General features: G+C 39.9%; 1 protein-coding gene across 1 annotated transcript in view; it reads left to right on the top strand.

Moving 5' to 3' along the window:
* The first annotated feature begins 7,914 nt into the window (after nucleotides 1-7,914).
* Nucleotides 7,915-19,676, top strand: part of RASSF8 (Ras association domain family member 8) — a 66,674-nt gene continuing 54,912 nt past the window's right edge. The window contains exons 1-2 of the mRNA XM_081084918.1: nucleotides 7,915-9,249; nucleotides 19,521-19,671. The gene's annotated coding sequence lies outside the window, so the exon portion shown is untranslated. The remainder of the gene's footprint in view (nucleotides 9,250-19,520; nucleotides 19,672-19,676) is intronic.

The raw sequence follows: 19,676 nt of genomic DNA, 5'->3' as shown, positions 1-19,676 counted from the left end.
ACCTCAGGCCAATAACTTCTTTAGAGAAAGGTTTTTAAGCCCTGTCTATTGTTCTTGTGAATCTAGCTTAACACACCTTTGAAATGCCAGAAGTAATACCCCTTGAGGGCATAACCACCCTCTAGTGAACACATAATCTTAACTATCCTATAATCCAACCTATGTGTAATCTTCCTGAAATTTCCCCCTTAATTCCAAATGCATAAAGGAAGCTGCAGACTGCCATTCTGTGGAGCATTTAAGATCTGGCTTGTCTTCAGGTTTGGCTCAGATAAACTCCTAAAAATTCTCTACAGGTTTGGACATTCTTACGTTGACACTATTATGCTTCCTATATAGAGTGGGAAAGACCCTTCCTCTGTAATCACTTCTGTGCCTTCCATTGAAAGCACCTTATAAGAAATGAAATTGTTGCCTAAATAAGAACAGGGAAATGAGCAAGGGAGTGCTGGAAGCCCTGCAGGCCCCTTCTCAGGGACTGCCTCAGATGCCCTCTCTACTAAGTGGTTATGTGATGTAGCTGAATTTATTGTTTCTTGTATGTGTAATAGTTTTGTTACCTATTCTTTTTTTTTTCTTAATGTATTTTTTATTGACTTCAGAGAGGGAGGGAGAGGGAGAGAGAGAGAGAAACATCATTGATGAGAGAGAATCATTGATCCGCTGCCTCCTGGACACGCCCCATTGGGGATCGAGTCCACAACCTGGGCATGTGCCCTGACTGGAACTGAACCTGTGACCCTTCAGTCTGTAGACTGACACTTTCCACCGAGCCAAACCAGCTAGGGCGAAAATTATAACTTTTAAAAACTAAAAATAAATTCCATAAACAAAGTTGTCATTATTATTATTATTATTATTATTATTACACTGACTCACTATTGGTTATATATATATATATATATATATATATATATATATATATATTTTTTTTTTTTACTTAACTAAGTGGCTATCATGTGCAGGGCTGTGCTAAGCCCTTTACCCACATTTTCATTTAATCTTTACGACTCTGCAAGGTAAATTTACTCATTTTAATGAGTGAGAAAATAGGCTTGGAGAGATTTTTTTTTTTTAACTGCAGAAAGTTAACTTAAGGACCCAGTGGGAAAAGCTGGCCTCAGTATGAGGCCAACATAAGGAGAAAAAGCCGAGATGAGGGAGAGCAGTGCAAGTGAGCAAAAGAATGAGACATCAGACAGATCAATCAGCCACAATCCCCGGGGCTCTGGGTAGCAATGTCCTTATCATGGGTATGTTTAGCCTGCTGTGTAGTATATGGGGGGTGGGGGTGGTATTTACAAATGCTTTGTGGCAGTGTTTGCAAACTCATTACCACAGTAAGGCAGATGGCATTAAGGGGTGAAGTGGGTTGGTTGTGAAGGATGAGTGGTTAGGACTATGGCAAATTAGAGAGTACTTGAATTACCTAAAGGGGGCGGTCCCCACTCAGCTCCTGCTGATTACTGCCCTTAGGAAATGTGGGTGGACCAGCTTTTGGCAAATCTTCAAGTTTTTTTTTTTAGAGAAGTTATATATTTTGACTTTTTGGGTGATTTTCATCATTTTAAAAACATCAGAAACACTGTAATTATGGATTTGTTTTTAAATTCTATCAGTGTCTTCCTATTAGCTGGTGGGAGTAGGTGGGGGCAGTATTCAGCTTGTAAGCTTGTGAGAGAGGATTTCTTGGTACCTAGTAGCCTCAGCCAGCTGCTACTGAGCAGGCAAGGCCGATAGTTATAAATGCCTTGATTTTAATTTTTGCATAAAAGGAGATGTAGATGTCAGACTGTTTTGATAGTCTTGTTGAAAGAATAATTTAAATTCAAGCTAATTTTTTAAAATTATGAAATGAGATATTTTAATTCAGTGAATTTTTACATAATTAAAAATCTATTAAAACTTTCAAACTACCGGCTTTAACAAACTACATTTAACAATGTTTGAGGGGGGATGTTGAAGGATATTATTAGCATATTATCCTATAAATTTAGATTTTGTCCATCAGGAAAAAGGCAGAAGATACTGAGGCAGGTGCTTCATTAAAAGGAAAAAAAAAAAAGGTGTGTTGTTAGGGGGCCTTTTGCCCTGGTTCCTGGATCCATCCTCGTTCTGGCATAATAGGGCCTTTCCTCCTGGATGGTAAAGTACAGGGTCGGTCACCTGTATAATGTTAATGTGTTGTAGTTGCTGGCGCCTTTCTCATGAAGGTGGAGTCGGGCAGGTGTGCTGCATGACCTTGCTGCTTCATAACTGAGCTGTAACACTGCTTTGCTGAAGATAGGCTAACCCAGTCCTCACCTTGGAGCAGCGGTCGCCAACCTTTCGGACCTCATGGACCGCCAGTGGTCCGTTGGCGACCGCTGCCTTAGAGTGAGTGACTGGTGAAGGATGTTTGCTGTGGCAGTCAAGGTTTTACTTGTCAGCACCATAGAAAGCACGATTGATTATTTCTAGATCATAGTTTTCCGAGGCATTCTCCTTGTGAACGTTAAACTACTCTTATGTCTGTATCAGATTTAATTTGTGGTATGTAAGGGAGGCGTAGCAATCCCAACTTCAAGGATCTATGCTATATTTTGGGTAAATACCAAGGAGCACAGTTGCTGGAAAGAGTATATTTAGTTTTGTAAGAAACTGGCAAACTGTCTTTTATTTTGCATTCCCTCCAGCAGTGAGAGAAATTTCCTGTTGTTCCACAGTCTCACCCACATTTGGGGTGTCAGTGTTTTGGATTTGGGCCATTTCTAATAGGTGTGTAGAATCTCCTTGTTTTAATTTGCATTTTCATGATAATATATGATATAGAGCATCTTTTCATATGTGTGTTAGGCATTTTCACATAAAAATACTATTTTTCATTGGGAAGGAAGTGATCTTGTCCCCATCTTACAGATGTGGAATTTAGGGAGGGGTGGCTAAAATTATATTTTGGGGAGAGAAGACCTTCCTGCCAGGAGGGCAAGCTATGAGTCCTAGTTAGACGCAGTGTTGCAGGGCGGTTGGGAGCACGGATTGCAGTAGACGAGGCTGAGCTCATGTACAGTCTTTGCCATTTACTAGCTGGTAACCTGGGTCATAGATTATTTAATCTTCCTGTCCCTCTTGCCTCACCAGAAAATGAAGAATGAATTACATGCATAAAATATATAGAACAGTAGGTTGACACATACAAAGTGCTATTAAATGAAGTGTTTAGACAATTTTTTTCCTAGCTCTGGCTTGTAGCAAGTGATTCACCCGTCTCTGTGACCCTGTAGCAGAGTGCTCTTCAACGGTGAGAGAGCTATATCCAGGCTGGTTTCCCCAGCCTCCCAAGGTCGGAGTGGACCTGATGATTTTTGTTTATCAAGTCATCCTCCTCCAAGACCCTGCACCTCCCAGGGCCATGGAGCTGTTGCCAATGGCAGTTATTAAAAAGATGCACCAGATGCACTTATTTCCAAGAGCTCTGCAGGTGAGAAACAGGGTCAAGGAGGTTATGACTGTCCCAAATTCACTTCCCAGCAGAGCTGGGATGAAGGAGTTTGCTGTTGTCTGTGCTGCTCCAGAACATGTAGAAGACAAGGCCAGTTTTCTTTTTGGAGCCTTGATTTCAGACAGTGCGAATGAACTCACATTTCTTGCGTCAACTTGTGGTCCCTGGCACCGATTCAACAGCAACAGGAACCCCCAATTTGGGGTTCAGTGAAGAAGGAAACTTGATTCAATTCCAACAGCTCAGGTGTGATACAGCATGACTGCGGAACAGCTCGGTGTGTTACAGCTCAATTAAGAAGCAGCATGGCCGTGGCAGGGGTCACAACCACCTGCTCCTATACGCTTCTCTCTGCCTTGCTCTGCACCTGTCTGCCCCACTCTGCCTGCTCTGCTTTGGCAAGACTTCTTTCCTATGGGAAATGCAGTCTTCTGTTTTCAGTGGAAGCGGAAAGTGTGCTCCCTGAGCCTAGGGGAGTTGACTTACAGAGAGAGATGCCCCACCCCTGACCTCTGACTGGTCTGTCCTGTGCAAATGAGGACTCCTCATCTTCACAGTTTGGTTCTCACTGTCCTGATTGGTTATAATGGAGCTGCTCTGATTGGTCAGTGAAGATGCTCTTGGGAATAGAGCTGCAGAACTCCGATTGGACAGGGAATGCCTCAGTCCTATTGGTTGAAATAAAATTTCTGGAACTCCTTTATAAGGCCTGACTCAGGTGGCAGGAACACAGTGCAGGCAGGCAGGTCAACTTGCGTGAGAGACCCCTATTTAGAACTAGCTACTAGCCTCTGTTTTTGTTGGTTTGTTTTTAATTTGAGCCCAGGTAACCACCAGGAGCCGTGAGTAATCTTCTTTCTCAGGGTCCACACTTACGTAGGCTGGACCATTGAGACTCCTGGGTTCGAAGTGCCCACTGGGACCTGTGATGTGCAGGCTGCTGCCTGCCAGTTCCCGCATCATGCCAGGGCAGCTTGCCTCTTCGGTGAGCACCTCTGCTGGCCACTCCTCTTAACACAGTTTCTCTCTGAATTGTGCAGGGATTAGATGTCCATTGGCTTCTGTGTGTTTCTGTGTGATTCTGACTTATTTCCCTTCAGTTTGCTTTAATCATTTCCCTTTGTTATCCCTCCCCCCTTATTTATTCTTATACACTGGCCCATATGTGTTTATGCCATATTTCCTGTACCTGGGGCTTCGGAGTAGACTCTTCTTCTTTTTTAACCAGGTTGGGATGGGTTGTTCCATCTGAAGATAACCAACCTTTTAATATATATATATATATATATATATATATATATATATATATATATGTATATATATGTATACACACACACACATTTATATTTATTTCAGAGAGAAAGAGAGTGGGAGATAGAAAAATCAATGATGAGAGAGAATCATTGATTGACTGCCCTCTGCACACCCCCTATTGGGGATTGAGTCCACAGCCCAAGTATGTTGGTTGACTGGGAATCAAACCGTGACCTCCTGGTTCAGAGGTTGATGCTCACCCACTGAACCACATTGGCCAGGCAGGAGTTGGACTCCTGACTTTTAGAGCCATTGTTAGGCAGTGAAGTGGTATGAACTGGAACATGGTATGAACTGATAGAAATCCGTAATACATGGTTTCATATGCTACCTGCAATGGGAAAGAGTACACCACACTAAACCAAAAGCTGTGGGAGACTGCATATAACTCCATCTAAGGACTTTCCTTCCTTCAGGCACTAAGACAGGAAATGATAAGGTTTCAGAAATGTGTAAAGTATAATCTTCCTGAGTGCCTGGAATAAATAGTGTTTAAACATAAGGATACTCTTTTCTTCAACTTAAGGTAGCTTTATTGCTTATGCTTTTCTTTGAACTGAAATGAGGACATTTATTCAAGATTAACATACATCATGAAACAGCTCAATTTAGGAAATTAGATAATTGTTTAAAGCTTGCTTGACTGTGCCAACATATTGTAGTATTTTTCAACTTCAGTAGTAGAATCTTTGCTCTATATTTTTTGCTTTTCTTAATGTATGCTGAAATTTTCCCATCAACTTACGTTTTAAACAGACAGTGAAAATCATTGTCACTTGAAATTAATTAGTGTTATTTTAAAAATGAATCTCTTCCTCACATTTGAACTTACCCTTTGTTATGGTAGGGTCTTTTTAACATTAGTTCTCTGAGACCATTAGGAAAAAAATGGGGGGAATTTTAGAACATCCGTGCAGATGACCTCTAGTCCGAACTGCCAGGTCTTTAACCACAGTGTTGGGATTTTTCTTACTGCCCTGTAGCAGTATTGAACAATGGTTAATTGACAGCAATATAGCAGGATAATCAAAGCTGATAAGCTGAGAAGAGGTTAACTAGAGCAACGTTTAGTACTTAGAAAAATTTCTCAGGTAAGAGGTGGTCAAAATCTGTTTTTAGGACATCATTTGTGTTAATACCAAAATACAGCTTAAAGCCACAAGTTTATTTGTTTTATTTTTTTTTTCTTCATTTTAAAAAATTGCCCTCCTATCCTCCAATGAATCCTTCCTTGTATGGAAGAAGGAAAAGAGAAATTTGTATCACCTAGCAGCCTGCATTGCCACCACAGGAAATAGCATGTCAAGTTTCTGCTTTATTCTAGACCCGCCTCCTGGCCATCCTTTACCCTCATTTGCTGAGGGTGCCAAAGTCGGTGCTAGGTGCTGGGACTGTAAGGAATGAGACGGGATTCATTGTACAGTAGGGGAATGGATCTCACACACAACACAAAACAGTGTCCTTTTGTTTGTTTAGGGAAACTGTCTGTTGAAGGACTATTTATTACTTCATCGGTTTTATTACCTTTGTAGTTTACTTAATTTAAATGAAAAACCAGTTAACTTTTAAAATTTTTCCTGGTCTTAGAAAGCAGCTCTTCCAGGGGTGTACTTACCAAAACTCTCCTGCCAACGCACCACGCCTCCCACAGAGCCTGCACTTTCTGAGCCACAGTAAAGGCAGCTTTATGATGTCTGCTTTGCAGAAGGAGCCTTCTTTTTCTCTTCTTCAGGCCTTTCTCTCCAAACATTACCATCAGTTTGATGTTTTCTCTTAAAACTTTGGCCCCACCATGTGTTCTTCCTTATCACTGGACCACATCAAAGATCATGCTATTCCTTTCTCAGTGCTTGATGTCCCAGTGTTGCATTTGTCTGATGTGTGTTCTGTAGGAAAATACAGCTTCTGTTAATACAGTTACCTTGTCCTTTATTCTGTATGCACTTGAGTGGTTCTTTTGGCTGACTCAAATTGGAGTAATAGATCTTCAATAAAGACACCTCACTTATTTGATGAATATTTATCAAAACTCTGAAAATAGCTCTCTGGCGTATGGGATATTAAAGTGTTATCGAGGGAAAGGGGACCCCACCCAAGTAATCAATGGATAGCTTGTCTAGTAAAGTTTAGGACATGTATTTTTCAAACTGGTCTAAACAAAAATGATTGCGTGGCTACTTAAAAATAATTGATCATATAATTTGCTTGTCTTATCTTTCTCCTTTGTTCTTGATTTCCTGCATGACATTTAATTACAAATTGTAAGACTCACAATGCATTTCAGTTCCTATGGTTAATGGATCAGTTTATGAGCCCCAAAGGGAAAGGTGCAGGAAAAAGTGGGAATACTTATTAGAAGCAGCGTGGGTTATGTAAATACCCTGGGACGGGAGTCTGGTAGGAAGAAAGCAAACACCTGAGTTCAGATCAGGGCTCCACCATTCGCTGGCCATGTGAGCCTAGAAATCTTTTTGAAATCTTAGTTTCCTCGTCCACAGAAAGGGTATTCTAGGATTTACCTTCACAAGGCTGTGAGCAGTGTTGCCTGGCACTTACTGAGTGCCTACTATTCTCTAAAGGCAGGAACTGGGTTCTGATCAGGTCACCTCATCTTTCTGAACCTCAGTCCCAGTGTGGGGTGTGCAGGAGGCAGCGGGTCAGTGATTCTCTCTCATTGTTGATGTTTCTACTAGAAGCCCAGCACCCGAAATCATGCAGCCTTGCTCACCCACGCAGCCTCGCCATGTTCGCCACCCGTACCTGTCTTTGCTCGTTAGGGCATTAGGGACACAGACCTTTTATATATATTAGGATTTCTCTCCCCCTCTCCCTCCCTCTCTGGATGATTAAGAACTCAAAGAGCAGTCCGGCCGGCATCGTGGCCCAATGGTTGAGCATCAGCCTATGAACTAGGAGGCCACAGTTAGGTTCCCTGTCAGGGCATATGCTGCCTCTTTACGTCCCCCACCGGGGACTGCGCTTGCAACTTGGGAATCGAACCAGTGACCTCTCGGTGCTGGAATGATGCTCAATCCACTGAGCCACACCAGCTGGGCTCCTCTGGCTTCTTTAGAAGATAAGTAGTAGGTTCATGGAGGCCAGGACTCTAACCCATCTGATATAAGAGGTGAAACAGGAATTCTGTGATATCTAGTTGGCTTCAAGCCTACTCATTTTCATTAGAAAAAAATGTAATGTGATTGCTAGTCTCTTTTTCTTGTAAAACTTGGAAACATGCAGTAAGGCATCTTTGCACTGCAGCTGTAACACTATGTAAAAAATAATATGGAAATGAATGGCATTATTATAAAAACTATTAAGTTATATGAAGTGTTAGTTTAGTAACCAGATTTGGAGACAATGTCTCCATTCAAGGTTATAGTAGCTGAGCAGGGAGAACCCAGGTAAGGAAGGGGAGGCTTTGGACTAACTTCTCCCTTGCTCAGTTGTGTTTAAAGTTTATACATTTTCTGGTAGCTTGCATCAGATTTGGGGGCTTCCAGCTCTTTCTTTTTACACTCTTTCAAATTTAATATTTCATATTGTTTTATAACTAAGAATTTGATTGTAACTTTTTGGTGGCATTTTCTATTCATAATAAAAGTTGTTCAGTTTCTTGGTATATTAAAAAAAATTGTTGAAGGAAGATGGTCTTGTTACTAAAGTAAACCTTTCTATAAATAAATGCAGAAACATCTGTTAAGGGCATAGTCTGAATGTAGCAGACATAAGAATTGCGTCAATTCTCACCCGTGTAGCCAAGATTTCTTTCTTAGGCTTTCTTTCTAACATCATGGCAGAGTTTCACATTCTCACAGCATTAGGCGATAGAGTGGTCAAAGAACTGGTGCCACGTTACACTCTTTGCTACCCAGTGGTGGTAGTTTGTGCTCACCAAGGAAAAGTGCGGCGTGCTTTTGTTTGTATTTTTTAGTAACGAAAGCTTGACTCTCTCCTTCAGCTTCATTTTTAGGCCCTGTCCTCAGGCAATTTTCCAAATATCTGTTAAACTGCTTTCAAGAAATTACTGTGGGATCGCAGGGAGCTTTGGTCAGGAGAAAAACGAGGCAGGAAGTCTCTCCTAGATCACCATAGGCCCATCAAATGACCTTTTTAAGAAACAACTGAAATTCCTTTCCCAAAGGCACAAAAATACTAATTGAAACCAAACCAAACAAACCCACCCCACAAGCACTGCAATTCAAATGACTGAAGGGAGGGTCCGCAAGGGGAGGAGAAATTCTTGGGAAAACTATTTGAAGCTGAAAGCTTGTGTATTTTTGCTCTTTCATGAGTATAAGTTACAACGGGGTGATTTAGTATTTTTAAGATAAAAGTTAGCCAGGCCAATGAGAACACTGTGTACCCTTTCAGGTGCCTGTGCCTGGTGCTCTACCCTCCCTCAAGACTACCTCACACTCTTCCCGCTTGAGGACAGACTCCGGCTCAACAAGGTGAGTCTGTAAGTTTGTGCTCCTTACTGCATCCTAGAAGAGTATCACTTACAGGGATTTAAAAAAAAATATTTTTTCAAAGTTTGGTAGGTTTTAAGAATTGCAGTCACTGTGAACTCTTAAGAATGATTTGTAAGCCGTTTATCTAGGTAAGTGTCAGTGTGGTTAACAGTGGTATCTTTTGCCACTCTAATGTAAATCCTAGGTTCAAATTTGGGTTGATGCTGCTAGCATTCGGGTTCCAAATTTGGACTCTGAGGCAAAATTTTACAAGCTATATCACCACTCTTGGGCTTCCTGAACACGCTTCTAGTAATGCTTTAAACCAGGGGTGGGAAACGTCCTGCCCATAGGCTATATTAGGCCCGCAAAATCATTTGGTCTAGCCCAGCCGTGGGCAGACTACAGCCTGCAGGCCGGATCCAGCCTGTTTTAAATGAATAAAACTAAAAAAAAAAAAAAGACCGTACCCTTTTATGTAATGATGTTTACTTTGAATTTATATTAGTTCACACAAACTCTCCATCCATGCTTTTGTTCCGGCCCTCTGGTCCAGTTTAAGAACCCATTGTGGCCCTCGAGTCAAAAAGTTTGCCCACCCCTGGTCTAGCCCTAAGCGGTTTGCCTCACTGGATAGAGTGTTGGCCGGCGAACTGAAGGGTTCCAGGTTCAGTTCCCATCAAGGGCACGTATCTTGGTTGCAGGCCCCATCTCACATTGATGTTTCTCTCTGTCTCTCCCCTTCCCTTCCACTCTCTCTAAAAAGCAATGGAGAAAATGTCCTCCAGTGAGGTTTAACAAAAAACAAAACAAAATCATTTGGACCAGCCCTGCCAAGGCATTACGGTTGAGTTAATTAAATGTTTGACCAAATATAGCAGGCAAATTTTTAAGTTGATGATTTTGTATGGCCCATGAATCTATAATAATAAAAGGGTAATATGCTAATTAGACCAGACAGCTGAATGACCTTTCAGGTGTCATACCATCCTCTAAAACTAGCAGTTTAGAGGATGTCTAAACTGGCAGTTGGACATCCCCCAAGGGGTCCTAGATTGTGAGAGGGTGCAGGCTGCGCTGAGGGCCCCCTCCCATGCACAAATTTTGTGTACCAGGCCTCTAGTGATGTTATAAATATCCAAATGGCCCTTGGCAGAAAAACGGTTCCCCACCCCTACTTTAAATGGACAGTCTCTTATAAACCAGAGACCTACGCATTTCTAGCAGTGAAAGGCTAGAAGGTTTCGATAAGTCTGAAATACATCCTATAGTTTGAGCTTTCATCTCTTCAGTAGTGTTACTAGTTGGCTCCATTAAGTAAAGGGCACACAGAATCCTTGGAGGTGAGAATACACAACTAAATTATTTTCCACTTGCTTTTCATATGTTTGATGTATGTAATCTCTTAATCTCTTGAACATTCAAGTGACTTACTGGTCCCAGGAGGGAAAATAGTTTGACTTTATTTGTAGTAAGTGAATTACTTATGAATAAACTGTTCACATTTTACAAGTGGATAAACTGTGTAAGGGTACCAATCAGCATGCTGTCTCATAAATTCCTTAGTCCCTCATTTGCAAAAGTTACGTGTTTGCATTTTTGCCTAGATGATGCATTTCAGGGGTCTCACATACATTCATTCCCCCATGGAATAAAAAAGTATAACCTTAGAGCCTTCTAGTAATTACTAGACTGTGTGGAAGGAATGGATTTCTGGAAGCACAAGTCTGTATTCTCGTTGATTCACTTGTTCTGGACTCTGTTGCATTGTTTGTGGGTTAGGAAGCCAGGGCCAGGCCACTAGTGTTGAGAGTCAATGATAGTCTGATTATAAAAAGGCAGTTGTGTATGTCCATGTGAGACCTGAAAGATCCTAGTTGAGCCCTGCTTGTTGTAGCGCCTATTTGTAATACAGTCTAAAGAAGAAAAGCATAAGAAAACAAAAAAAGTATTATGTAGCTAAACTGACTAAAGTTCTCTCCATGATTAGATAGGCACTTGAATTTTAGTTTTAGTTTCCACTGCTGATAAAGCTGTTTCATAAATCTTACTTTTATACATCAATTATTTCTGTTCAGGTGGGTTTATATAGTATTAAATTATACCAAGAAGGAATTGTAGTTCAAGTTTAGTATTGAGGGATTGTGTACATTGAGTTTGAACAGTTTAATTATTTTGTTTCTTTTTGAAAGCTACTAGTTATCTGCTAATACAGGTAGGAGATGTATGAGTTGCTTGGAGTTTGCTGCTGAAAAGTTTTCATTTTTTCATTGTTTCTGCTCAAAGGCTCAGTACACTAAAAATTAAATGACTTTGATTCTTGACTTCAAGTGCAAAGAGGCTCCTTTAGCACACTGCTTTATTTTCCTTTTGAAATTAAGTTTTGTTTGTTTTACAAACAAAATGAAGGGCTCCTGGGCTAGGGTATAGCTAGCTATGCATGACATTTGTAAAACTTTTTGCCTGTGCTGGTTACTGAAGTAACCCGGCTTACTCATAGAGGGAAGGGTATGTGAGTTCCCCAAGTCTTTATGAATGAGGCATCTAATTTTAGACATGCTAACTTTGATGGGCAACAAAACCAGCTTGTAATTCTCAGTATTGTTACACTGCAAACAACCTTAAGCTTTTTTCATGGAGTTACTTTAAATTTTTAATGTCTTGCAATCAGATTATCTCTACTAAAGCACATTTTCTCCATAAAGATGCAGTTTTCCCCATCATTATTCTTTTAAAGCATAATGATAGAGAATAATTCAGTTTATTACAAGGTATCTTTGTTAGGTTTATAAATTTGAAACTATGAGAGCAAACCCATATTTTCTGTTAAAAAAGACAGATTGGGTAAAACAAATAAGACTTTAATATTGTTTATTTGCTTCTCTTTCTGTTTGAAATAAGACTTCCCCCATCCCCGTTTCTTGTACCTTCCTGTAAAACCATTACTGAGGGGGAAATAAGAATAAACAGGATTTAGCTCTATACATTTCCTTCAAAATGGCCTTGCAAATAATTTCCCATAGTTTCTGTGATGAAGCATATGGTGGTAATACACTGTGCCTCTGGTAATGAGGAGTAGTTTCAAAATACTCCCCACATTTTATATTTTAAGCGTGTATGTGTGTGTTTTCAGGTTAGGTTTTTATGTGCTTATTCTTGGTTTTCATGGTTTAGATTGGGACATTTCTGAGTAAAACTGGTAAAGCAATGGTTTATTGTTGTTACAGGTAATTCATGCACACAGATTTTAGGAAGCTTGAAATGATCTTGGGGAGAAAACAGCTTGGTAGAAGGGGGGCCATTTTCTGTAATTTAAGTTGTCATAGTAACCTGCATCAAGACACGTACTTGGAATCCAGGCCTGAAGAATTTCAGTGACAATAAACATTCCAATCGCATTCATCATCCGTTTTTTTTTTTTCTTCCAAGAATGGAGCCATCTATTGTGACCTAATTATTTCATTTCTGTTTTTAGAACATGGGTAGCAGTTTGCATTTTTTAGCATTTTGAAACTTCCCTGGTAGAGTAAAAAGGAAAAGTTTAGCTGTATATTTGAAGTTGACATTTTTTGATCATCTCAAATTCATTTCAGGTGGCAAGATAAGTTCACTATATGGTTACTTAATCAAGAAAAAAAAAACAGGATTTGAAAAAATTGAAATATACATTTGTTAAATGCAAGGCTAATGTTAAGAGTATTGAAGTCTAGTTTTTACAAAATGCTGATCTGGGAATGTTTTTATTTTCCTAGTGTCAAATTGTTAATATTTTTATTTTATGTCATTTTGGATTATTATCTTAAATACAAGTGTACTTAAGTAAAAAAAGATGAGATATCGTTTTTATTAACAGAATGAGTTTACTTTGAGAAATTGTATCCAGATATTATTTTTAGATGGGCTATCTTTCACAGAGAATAGTAGGATTTTTTTCCTAAAGAAAAAGCTTTTTTTTAATTGCTTCTCTCTTGCCTTTTGCAAATTACTGTTTGTTTATTAAGATAATATGCAGTTAAAATTGTTCTCCATAAGTAAGGAATGTTGAGAGAAATAGGATGTAAGGGTGTGAGTGTCCATTCATTTTAAGAAACTTGGAAAATAAATTGGAAGAGTTTGTGGCTAGTCTAAAATATATATATACACACACACACACACACACACACACACAAAATTAGAAGTTATGGGATGTAACTGTAGTTATCTGTAGCTAAAAAGTGTTAATAATCTTATGTATGAGAATCTTAATCAAATGAATAATTCTTTTAAAAACATAAATTAATAAAATTTAAATTTAGAAAGTATAAAGGTAGATTTAGAAAGCCTAAGCAGTCCATTTACTGGCAAAATGTAAAGGGAAATAAAATCACCCATTATCTCACTGTTTAGAAAATTCCTCACTTAATATTTTATGAGAAGTATCTGTAATTTTTTAAACAGAATTGGAATTAAGCTGTCAATAGCAAAAATACTAATAATGGTGAAACTTTATCTTCTTTTAGAATTAACAGCATAACCAGCTATTATCACTCTAAATAAAATAGCGTTGAAATATCAAGGCAGTGAATTAAGAAAAGAAAAAGGACTGAAAGAGAGAATTGGAAAGCATAAAATTTTATAGTTAATAAATCACCAAGATGATAAACTGAAACTAATAGAGTGTAGTAAGTTTTCATTATATATAATGTAATGTGACCTATATAGTAGTAATAACCAGTTCAAAAATATGAGGGGAAAAAAGAGCCCATTCATAGTAGCAACAAAAAGTATGCTGAAGATTAAACTTTGTAAGAAATGTGAATGGCACGTAGGGAAGGAAACTATTAAACTTTACTGGCAAGATATGGGCACACTTTCTAGATACAAAGACAATTAAGTAATTATTTTCATTCTCTTTATATTTGTACGTTTAATATAATTTCAATCAAAATCTCAGCATTAATCTTTTACAGGTCATTGATTCTGAATTTCATTTTCATAGAAAAAATCAGAGCCACAAAATGCTTATATACAGAGGAATAATAATGTAGGAGAACCTGTAATGCTAGATATTAGTAAAAATATAGTGTGATGTTATAAAACAGACAAATATTTGGAAGTGAATAGAAAGCCCAGAAGAATGTTATATTGATAAAATGCCATTATAAATAATTAATATAAAAGTATAGTAAAAAATATACCAGATGAGAATGCCCATGAATATCTATCTGCTGGATTTTGGAAAAGATAAATTAAAATGCAGTAGCAAAGATTAAAAAGGAATGATTTATATATAATTGCATTGAAAATAAAAAAATTTTTAGCATATGCCAAATCACTAAAAGTGTTCTCTCTGTATATAATACCTATATGTAAAGAATTATTTCAAATTAGTAAGAAAATACTCAATGCCCAATTAAAAATCAGTTTTGTAGTTTTTGGTAGACTGTTTAATAAAGAATATATATAGATATAGACCCAAAGATTTGTTTAATATTAATGTTTAACAAAGAAATGTTATATCTTGTGTGTTATATTATTAAAGACTCAAAAACGTGCACATGACCTATACATAAAATGTAACATAAGCAGACCTATATAATTCCTAATATTGGCAGTGGGAGAGTTAAGGCTCTATCCCAGCCATGGGCAAACTACAGCCCGCTGGCCGGATCCGGCCCATTCGGCTGTTCTATCCGGCCTGCGGAGCCGAAAGAGCGGAGGGTTCTCTTGCCCTCCCCTCCGCTCCTTCACCAGCAGCAGTGTTAACATGGCAACGTCGGGAAACACGGCCGCAGCTCCTTCTTCTGAGTGCAGTTTAAGAACCCATTGTGGCCCTCGAGTCAAAAAGTTTGCCCACCCCTGCTCTATCCTATATAATAAAAGCCTAATATGCTAAGTGTCCGGTTGGCTGTTCAACCAATCAAAGCATAATATGCTAATGATATGCTAAGGCTGCTCAACCTGTTGCTATGACATGCACTGACCACCAGGGGGCAGACACTCCAACTGGTAGGTTAGCTTGCTGCTGGGGTCTGGCTGATCGAGACTGAGCCAGATGGGCCGGACATGCCCTGGAGCCCTCCTGTGGTCCCTCCCTCTCTGGCTGGCCAACCTCCCGCATCCCTCCCGAACCCCCGATCATGCACCAGTGGGGCTCCTCAGCCTGGCCTGCACTCTCTTACAATCTGGGACCCCTCAGGGGATATTGGAGGGCCGGTTTCGGCCCGATGGCAGAACGACCAGTCGTTATGATGTGCACTGACCACCAGGGGACAGATGCTCAATACAGGAGCTGCCACCTGGTGGTCAGTGTGCTTCCAGAAGGGGAGTACTGCTCAGCCAGAAGCCAAACTCATGGCTGGTGAGTGCAGCAGCGGTGAGGGGAGCCTTTCCCACCTCTGTGGCAGCGCTAAGGAGCGGGCCTAAGCTGGCAGTTGGACATCTCCCGAGGGTTCCTGGACTGTGAGAGGGTGCAGGCCGGACCGAGGGACCCCCGCCCCCCCCTCCCTCAGTGCATGAATATCATGCACAGGACCTCTAGTCTATATATATAAAAGCCTAAGTGACCATAACAACCAGTAGACCGAACAACTGGTCAACTGAACAACCAGTAGACCTGTCGCTATGACGCGCACTGACCACCATCTATATATATAAAAGCCTAAGTGACCATTATAACCAGTAGACTGAACAACTGGTCAACCGAACAACCGGTAGACCAGTTGCTATGACACGCACTGACCACCATGGGGCAGACGCTCAGCACAGGAGCTGCCCCCTGGTGGTCAGTGCGCTCCCACAGCCAACCTACTGTGGCCGGCCAACCTCCCATTGTCCCTCCCTTCCCCCAGCTGGCTGGGTGGTTAGTGCACTCTCATAGCCAACGTCCCGTGGCTGGCCAAACTCCTGTGGTCCCTCCCCCCGATCAGTCCCAATCGCCAAAGAACCCCACCTGTGCATGAATTCATGCTCCGGGCCTCTAGTGTTCATATAATGCAACTATAAGGTAGACTACTCTGTAGCCAATAACAGAATCTGTTTGTTTACCTATTTACCCACCTACTTATCTAATTTGTTTAACTATTTAATTAAATGGAAAAATAATAGTAACTTAAAAAGTGACAATGTAAAGACATAACCTATCTATACTAATAAAAGAGTAATATGCAAATTGGTCACAATGCCCTCGTAGTCACGACTGGATATGCTAATTAGTCATGACCAGATATGCTAATTAGTCATGACCAGTATGTAAATTGACCATCACTCCAACACACAAGATGGCCACCCCCATGTGGTTAAAGATGGCTGCCCCCATGTGGCCACAAGAGGGCTGCCACAAGATGGCCTACCGGGGAGGGCAGTTGGGGGCGACCGGGCCAGCAGGGGAGCAGTTAGTCATTGATCAGGCTGGCAGGGGAGCAGTTAGGGGGTGATCAGGCTGGCAGGCAGGCGAGCAGTTGGGAGCCAGCAATCCTGGATTGTGAGAGGGATGTCTGACTGCCCATTTAGGGCCTAAAGGGGTAGTCGGACATCCCCTGAGGGGTCCCAGATTGGAGAGGGTGCAGGCTGGGCTGAGGGACACCTCCCAGTTCATGAATTTCCTACACCGGGCCTCTAGAGTGTGTGTGTGTGTGTGTGTGTGTGTGTGTGTGTGTGTGTGTGTGTTTATATGCCTAATATGCGAAGTATCTGACCATTTGACTGTTCGATCAGTAGCTATGACACTCACTGACCCCCAGGCAGTAGATGCTCCGACCGGTTGGTTAGTCCTCTCGCAATCCGGGACTTCTCGGAGGATGTTTGAGAGCCGGTTTTGGCCCGATCCCTGCAGGCCAGGCCAAGGGATCCCACTGGTACACAAATCCGTGCACCGGGCCTCTAGTGTGAATTATAATATCCTTAATCATCACATATTTTATTGATCTTTTTTTACAGAGAGGAAGAGAGATAGAAACATCGATTCAGCTGCCTCCTGCATACCCCCTACTGGGGATGTGCCCACAACCAAGGTACATGCCCTTGACCGGAATCGAACCTGGGACCCTTCGGTCCACAGGCCGACGCTCTATCCATTGAGCCAAACCGGTCAGGGCATCACATATTTTTAAAGCATATTTACACAGGCAATAAATTAGAAGGCAGTATACAAAAGTACTAATGATGATTATCTCTAAGAACTACAGGAAAATAATTTTTGTTAACTTTACATTGTTATTACAGATTTTTTAATACAAACGTATTTATATTTAGAAAGTTGAAAATAGATTTAGGTTAAAAAAACAAATATCTAATATTTCATTATATGCTTTTTTGAAAAGAATGTACTTACTGTAAAGACATATTTTTTGTGATGAACTATACGCAGAAGTTAATAACAAGGGATCTACAGAGTCACTGGGCAGGGCTGAACAGACTGCATTCCTGGCTGCCATTCACATTAGACTGTGGTGTGTACCTGTGCATCTGGTATCGTGCTTCCTGGAAATGTGGGGCCCAGCATCCCTGGGAATGATAAAGAGCATTGTGTCTTTATGTTTAATATATCTGGAAATTGCACAGCTGTTAGTTCTGTCTGTCTGTATAAATTACTTCAGCTGGGCTATTGGGTAAGTTTTATGTGTAGATGTTTCTTCTGTGTCATGTACTTACTTCTCACACTTCCCTAATGGATCTTTGTAGTCCATTGGACTAACATTGTAGTTGGTGATCATAACTCACTGCACATGTGGTTCCTCAGTTTACAGTGGAGGGTTGATCTATATTGTTTGAATTAAGCACTTTTTTTGGCACTGAAAGGCATGAATGATACTGTTGAACCACACCCACCTTTTCCTGTAAACTCTCCTGTGGTATGCAGTTTTTCCTTTGTGCTTTCCTGTTTTTTTGGATGAATCATAATCTAAATAGGAGACATTCTTTAGGTAAATATTTCAAGTATGAATTTTTATATGCATCTAGTAGACTGTGAATCAAGAACATTTGTGCATCCGCTGTAGAGCTGTTTTACTTCCTTGGGGGGAAAATCTAGCTGCACCTTGCATATTGATAGCATAATTGATAATATACATACCAAATGTGTTTTTCTTATCATTTGTAAACAAGTTCTAATACTACAAAACATGAGGAAGTAATAGACCTCAAGGTTTGAATCATTTGCAAAAGGATAAAAGCCTTTTCACCATCACCTTCCATAGTTCTCTTTATTAGCAAATCTGTCCTCACACCTAGTATTGCTATGTTTAGGTTTGCAGAGAATCTACTGGGAGTTAGACAGGTAGTAACTAATTATAGTCATGTCATAAATTATGCAATAGCGGAATGAAGAAGGTGCTGTGGGAGCACTTTAACTGGGTAGAGGTGAAGGAAGGCTGTTTGTTGATGGATTTCACTTGAGCAGGTGAGTAGGTTTCTAAGGAGCGAGAGAAGGCCACCTAGGACCGCCTGGCAAACAGTATATGCAAAGCCTAGAGAGGAACATGGGAGCATGATGTGTTTGGGGCAAACAGGTGCAGCTGAGTGTGAATTATGGTAATTACTTGAAAGGATCAAAATGATTTAAAAGTAGGCAGAGTTGTAGTTGGAGGATAAGTAGAAGTATTAATGATTTGGAGTAACCCAAACTTCAGATATCTCTGTAAGCAGGAAGTTGCTCATGCTTTTTATTCTTGGTAATTTGTGTATAATCTCAAGAAATTAAATATGTAACATAGTCTTATGCTTCAAGAAGATATTGCTACTTTAAAATGTTCTTACTTTTAAAATTAGGTATAAATAGGTAACATTAAAAGCTATACTGTTTCCAGCAAGTTGATTCAATATTCCATTCAGTTTGTTAATATAATCTCCTGTGAGCTGCTCAAGCCACTTTTATTGTGCAGATTCTTTGCAGATTTTGCCTTACCAGAATGTGAATTGTGTGGAGGATGAAATAATTAAAGATTGCTCTCTTTTTTTTGTACAGCAAATAATGGTTTTAGAAAAACAGACTGATATTTACTGCCATTTTTTTTTCCATTTTGCTTCCAAAGATTGTTAGAATGTATACTCTGAATCTTTTTTTACTATATCAAGAAATAGAAATGTAAATTGTAATTTTTACTGTTAACAAAATAGTTATTCCATCTAGAAATATTTACATTCTAATGTGAAAAATAAAATAATGTCATGTGTGTGACTTACCTTAACTCTAGTACTGTTTTGCCTGCTTCATTTTGTATTTCTCCAGTGCTACACCACCACATATTTCAAGCATATATATAAAATCTTAATTTTATTTTTCATTTGTAAAGCACTTTGAAGATTCGAATTTGATGTTAAAGAAACCAAGACGGAGTTGGAGACTGGTTTGCTTCCTCTAAAAATATTCTCTAGGGCAAAAACTCTTCTGCGCATCTTTGTGGACCCAGTGTCTAGCCAAGCAGATAAAGATCAATCAAATAGGTGAA

The sequence above is a fragment of the Myotis nattereri genome (assembly GCF_964212035.1).
Source record: "Myotis nattereri genome assembly, chromosome: 2".
Lineage (NCBI taxonomy): Eukaryota > Metazoa > Chordata > Mammalia > Chiroptera > Vespertilionidae > Myotis > Myotis nattereri.
The sequence above is the reverse complement of the archived record's forward strand: the minus strand, read 5'-3'. Positions and strand labels throughout refer to the sequence as shown.